At 45.0% G+C, this 6005-nt stretch overlaps 1 pseudogene; it reads left to right on the plus strand.

Moving 5' to 3' along the window:
* The first annotated feature begins 952 nt into the window (after positions 1 to 952).
* Positions 953 to 1050, plus strand: LOC125088215 (uncharacterized; annotated as a pseudogene).
* The last annotated feature ends 4955 nt before the right edge of the window (positions 1051 to 6005 follow it).

Here is a 6005-nt window from a genome sequence, read left to right on the forward strand (position 1 = left end):
GAGGTCCGGGCCCTAGTGCCTCCACGCGTCCCCGCCCCCCAGCCTGCCACTTGGGCGGTGGTGAGCTTAGGCACAGTTAGGGTTTGGGAAGCGGGAGGGATTTTAGGGTGGTTTCCCGCAGGGTATGGCGGCGGAGGAAAGCGGAGGTGGGGGAACTTGGTAGCAGTTGGGAGTCTCAGCCCGGCCTGAACTTCGGAGGACCCCCTGATTTGTTCATGATGGCAGAGATGATCCAGTCCTTAGAGATGGTTGAGAAAGTGTAGTGTAAGGAGCTTGCGGAAAGCAAAAAATGCGTCCTTCAACCTATTTTTCTGTATTTCCTCTGTCCTGTGTCCCGCACAGTACCTGGTACATAATAAGTATTTAATAAATAGTACTGAGTTGAAAAGAGGCACTAGACATATACAGGTTTAAAGTGTAAAGGAGTGACGGGGAGAGTAAATCGTATTGTTCGAAGTGTACTGTCTCTTAAACCTCAGCTCAACTTTTGAGGGACTAGAATGGCTATTTTTACAAAAGAGTAGCAGGCTCAGAGAAAGAGAGTTCGAGTTGGGGCATTTAGGAACAGCAAACGGTCATTGTTAGAGAGGTAAGCCAAAATCAGGTTCTGGAGGGAGTTCTGTGCTACGTGAAAAAGAGCTTGGCTTTTTTTTTTTTTTTTTTTTTTTTTAAGATTTATTTGACAGAGATCACAAGTAGGCAGAGAGGTAGGCAGAGAGAGAGGAGGAAGCAGGCCTCCCGCTGAACAGAGAACCCGATGTAGGGCTCGATCCCAGGACTCTGGGATCATGACCTGAGCCGAAGGCAGAGGCTTAACCCACTGAGGCACCCAGGCACCCTGAACTTGGCTTTTTTAATGTAGGGGATGGAGAACCATGAAGGGCCTTATGTAATAGTAACTACTTTTGAGGCTGGGTAGGGGAGAGACTGAGTCAGGGGAAGAAATTAAAAGGTTCTTGGTACACATACTAAAATCGGAAGGTACAGAGAAGATTAGCATGGCCCCTGTGCAAGGATGACCTACAAATTCCTGAGGAGCTCCATATTATTAAAGATTTCTTTTTTTTCTTTTTTCTTTTATATGAGATGGTGTATGCAAAGTAAACTCACTGTGGCAATCATTTCATTATATAAGTCAAACCTTCATGCTGTGTAGACCTTAAACTTATGTAGTGATGTATGTCAATTCTATCTCAATAAAGGTGGGGGGAAAAAAGTTTCTTGTAGTGATCCATGTGAGAGATGAAAGTGGCCATGCTCAGTTAGTTGGGATGGAGAGCAAGAGGCATTTTTTTTTTTTTAAGATTTTTATTTATTTGACAGATAGAGATCACAAGTAAACAGAGAGGCAGGCTCCCAGACGAGCAGAGAGCCCGATGCAGAGCTCGATCCCAGGACCGTGGGATCATGACCTGAGCCAAAGGCAGAGCTTTAACCCAGTGAGCCACCCAGTTGCCGGAGAAAGAGGCATTTTTTAAAAGTAATAAATATTTGGATTTTAAATTATCTTGTAAATAAAGTGCTCATTTACCTAAGGATAAAATGAGAATGACTTGAGTGAGCAGGTAGATAATGGTGCCATCAACTGAAATACAAAGTGAGAGGAGAGGAGCAAGTATATGGGGTAAAAGAAGGAGTTGTGTTTGGATATATTAAGGTTGGTTGGTTGAGGACAACCACAATCCCACTGTTTGGAGTAAGTCAAAGTCTCTAATGTGCTGCAAAATGGACAAGGTCCCTGGAGGCTCCAGTCCTACCTGGCAGTTGGGTAATAATGAGTCATCCTTCTCTCTGTCAGTGCATTTACTACATTGTTTTGAGAATCCCCTTGACTCTACCTTTTCCCATAACCCTGTGCTGTCAGATGCTGACATGGCTAGCCACGTGTGGCTGTCAAGCTCCTGAAATGTGGCTAGTTCAAATGGGGATGTGCTGTATGTGCAGAATGCACACTGATTTCAGAGATGTGTTACCAAACAATAAAAGACTGGAAGATATCAATAGTATATTTATGTTGACTCACCTATTAAATGTTTTAGATACGTTGGGCTGAATAAAAATATATTATTAAAATTAATTTCAACTGTTTTACCTTTTTAAGAAATATAGTGCCTAGAAGATGTAAAACTGCATATTTGGCTCACATGACCTTCTTCTATCCGACAGCACTGCACTGGACTTCACATATTTGTGGAGGGTGACATCTGAGCCTTATGCATCGCTTTATCCTCAATGTCCAATGTCTTACTGGGCACTTAGTAGGCACTCAGCAAACATTTATAAATAAACCCATGAGTGAATGGAATGACTGAGACTGAAAGTGATCAGCTCCCTCAGAAGGATGTTTATTACATCTTATCTCTGACAATGTTTGATGTTAATGTGCAAAAAGACTCAGGCTCTTAATGTTTGTTTTGCTTGATTACAGCTCCAAGGAACCCTGAATCTCTCTCTTTTTCTTTAAGATTTTATTTGACAGAGATCACAAGTAGGCAGAGAGGCAGGCAGAGAGAGAGTTTGGGGGAAGCAGTCTCCCCGCTGAGCAGAGAGCCTGACGCAGGACCCGATCCCAGGACCCTGAGATCATGACCTGAGCCCAAGGCAGAGGCTTTACCCACTGGGCCACCCAGGCGCCCGGAACCCTGAATCTCTTGATTCACTCACCACTCCCACTTCCCTGACACCCCCTCCCCAGCCCCCTGCTGTAAAATGGAGCTAGGTGTGAAAGCTGACAGTTAGCATTTCTTTAAAGAAGTGCCAAGGAGAATGGAGTAATGTGACTGGACATAGCATGGCTTTGGAACCACACACAGTTAGGTTTGAATGATGTCCTACTACTGGCTGTGTAACCTACGTCTATTTTCTTAACTTCTCTGGGTTTGAGTTGTCCTGCTGAAATGGGGATAAAAATACCTTTTAGGATTGGGTGCGACAGTTAAATGATATGATTGATATTAACTTGGGAACCTTTTGGTACTTGGTGGTATTTCAGTAAATGTATATTTCCCTCTACATCCCCAGCCTGGATACATTCATACCACTGCAGGGTTGAATCAATCAGGTAAGTATTGAATGCCTCCTCTGTGTGAGGTACTATTCTAGGAAGTGGAATAGCAGTGAAACAAAACAGACAAATCTCTCCTCAGGGAGTTCAGAGGTTAGTGTGTGAGACAGATAATAAATAGTGAGATGCATAGTATGTACTCTGATGATGAGTGCTATGGAGAAAAAGAAAGCAGAGGAGAGTAGGAGGTGCCAGGTACAATGGGAAGCTAGTGGATTGTACTGAGCAGAGAAATAACATGATCTGACTTAGGTTTTAATGGGATTGCTGTCAGTCTGGGTGCTAAGTAGAGTCTGGGAGGTGAGTCAGTTGGCTACTGACTTAGCATAGGGGAAAATGGGAGCAGCTCGGGTGGTAACTGAAAGAGTAACCAAGTATTCATGTAAATATTTGTAAGTGCATTTTTCCAGGGAGCATTTCCCCCGAGCACTTTTATTGACGTTTTAAAAAATATTTTATTTAGGGGCGCCTGGGTGGCTCAGTGGGTTAAGCCGCTGCCTTTGGCTCAGGTCATGATCTCAGGGTCCTGGGATCGAGCCCCACATCGGGCTCTCTGCTCAGCAGGGGGCCTGCTTCCTCCTCTCTCTCTTCCTGCCTCTCTGCCTACTTGTGATCTCTGTCTGTCAAATAAATAAATAAAATCTTTTAAAAAATATTTTATTTATTTGAGAGAGAGAGAGAGGGTGAGCAAGGTGAGGGGTAGAGGGAGAGAGAGAGAGAATCCCAAGCACACTCTGTGCTGAGTGTGGAGCCCAATAGGGGGCGTGGATGTCACTGGGCCAGATCCCAGGACCCTGAGATCATGACCAGAGCCAAAATCAAGAGTCAGACACTCAACTGACTGAGCCACCCAGGTGCCCCTCGCTTTTATTGAAGTTTTAAAGCAATTCCATGTTCCAAACCAAGGATCACCTTGGTGGCAAAGAAGCAGGATATCTCTTACGTACTCCTAGTTATTCAAAGTCCAAGATTAAGTCCTTTCCTCTGACCTTGATGCTGAATCCTCCAGGGCTCTGATTCTGTAAGTGAGCCTCTCAGAGCTTCTGCCACCCCCTGTTAAGACTGTAGCATCCTTTGGGGTGCCTGGGTGGCTCAGTGGGTTAAGCCTCTGCCTTCGACTCGGGTTATGATCTCAGGGTCCTGGGATCAAGCCCCGAATCGGGCTCTCTGCTCAGCGGGGAGTCTGCTTCTCCCTCTCTCTCTGCCTACTTGTGATCTTTCTGTCAAATAAATAAATAAAATCTTAAAAAAAAAAAAAAAAGACTATAGCGTCCCTGACTTCCAGTCTAAGCTCATTAGGATTCAGGGAAATGAGTGGATGATGTTCATTTTTTTATGCTACTCACTATGGAAGCTTGGCAGCCACAGGCAGGATTAGGGAAAAGACGTCACACCTTCCTAGAGACGGTTTGGGGCACTCGTGAGGTTAGTTTGCACTCAGTGGATTCCCTTTTTAATAAGCTCTGGTCTATGAATCACATAAATCTCAGCACTGAGAGCCAATTTTACGGTTTGGTCTGCTTAATAGTCACACAATTAAAATAAGTTGTAAAAAACGGTGATGGTGTTTGCCAGGATAAATATTTAAAAGGGAACAGCTGTAGGAAGATGTAATAATTCAAATCAGCTCATGGCTCTTTATTTTCAATAAAGGCTGTGGAGGTTGGTTCTTAACCAGTGGGGTTTCTTGGCCTCTCCTTGGAATACCTTTGTGCTGTAGCTGCCAGAGTGGAGGAGTGGAGGAGAGTGGAGGAGAACAGAGAGGAGAGGAGTCAAGTGTGCCTCTGGGAATAGCCGATCCATGACACAGAAACTGGGACAGGGTTTAGGATCCTCAACCCAAGTGTTGAGGTCACAGATAGTGAGGGAGACTCAAAGTTGTTACCATCTTCCCTAAACTACCAGATTGGGTTTTTTTTCTTTCTTTCTTTCTTTTTTTTTAAAACATTTTATTTATTTATTTGACAGACAGAGATCACAAGTAGGCAGAGAGGCAGGCAGAGAGAGCGGAGGAAGCAGGCTCCCCGCCGAGCAGAGAGCTGGATGTGGGGCTCGATCCCAGGATCCTGAGATCATGACGTGAGCGGAAGGCAGAGGCTTTAACCCAACGAGCCACCCAGGCACCCTAGATTGGGTTTTCTTGTATGAAGTCCTGGTGGTCATATTTTTTGGGTGACCAGTTAATAATTTTCAAAGGGGAAATTTATTTGACAAAGAGGTGAGCCGATCTGGGAAGCATTAGGTTCTGTCCCTTCCACTGGACTTCAGGCTGGCTGAGAGGTAGTATTGATGCCAGCTGGTTTCCCAGCTTTGGTTGGTGGTGATGAGCTGAAGGCTAGCTGAGGACAAAGCACAAGCTGACACTCTGCCCCCTCCTGGGTGGAATATGTGTGACATTCTTCCAGGAAACTTCCAACTATCTTAATGTTAATAAAGCTTTTCTAGAGGAAAAAACAACCTTAGCTTGATAATAGCAAGGCCTCCAGTATCCGGAGAGTCTTCTTTACCATATGAAAGTCCTTTTGGGCACCTCCCTTATTCCTTACCTCCCCCAACTCCCAAATACAGAATGAGCCGCCCCTCAACCCCCTGGGCAGCAGCTCTCTCTGCACAAGGGTCCTGTCCCAATGATTTAATAAAACCACCATTTTGCACCAAAGATGTCTCAAGAATTCTTTCTCGGTCATCAGCTCCAGATCTCACCCCACCAAACCCCCACCTACATTCCAAAACAATCTCAGGCAGAGGTTGAAGATCAGACTGAATGCTTCCTTTCTCTCTTGTACCTTATATGCCATTTCCTTTATACCAGGAGAGCTCCTATCCCACTTCACTCCTTCTCTGGGAGCTTCTGTCCGTGCCTTCTTACAGAACCTTCTCGACCATGCAGCAACCTGTGCTCTCCTTCTCCTGCCTTCAGCTTGTCTTGGTCTTGGTGACA

The sequence above is a fragment of the Lutra lutra genome, chromosome 16, assembly GCF_902655055.1.
Source record: "Lutra lutra chromosome 16, mLutLut1.2, whole genome shotgun sequence".
Lineage (NCBI taxonomy): Eukaryota > Metazoa > Chordata > Mammalia > Carnivora > Mustelidae > Lutra > Lutra lutra.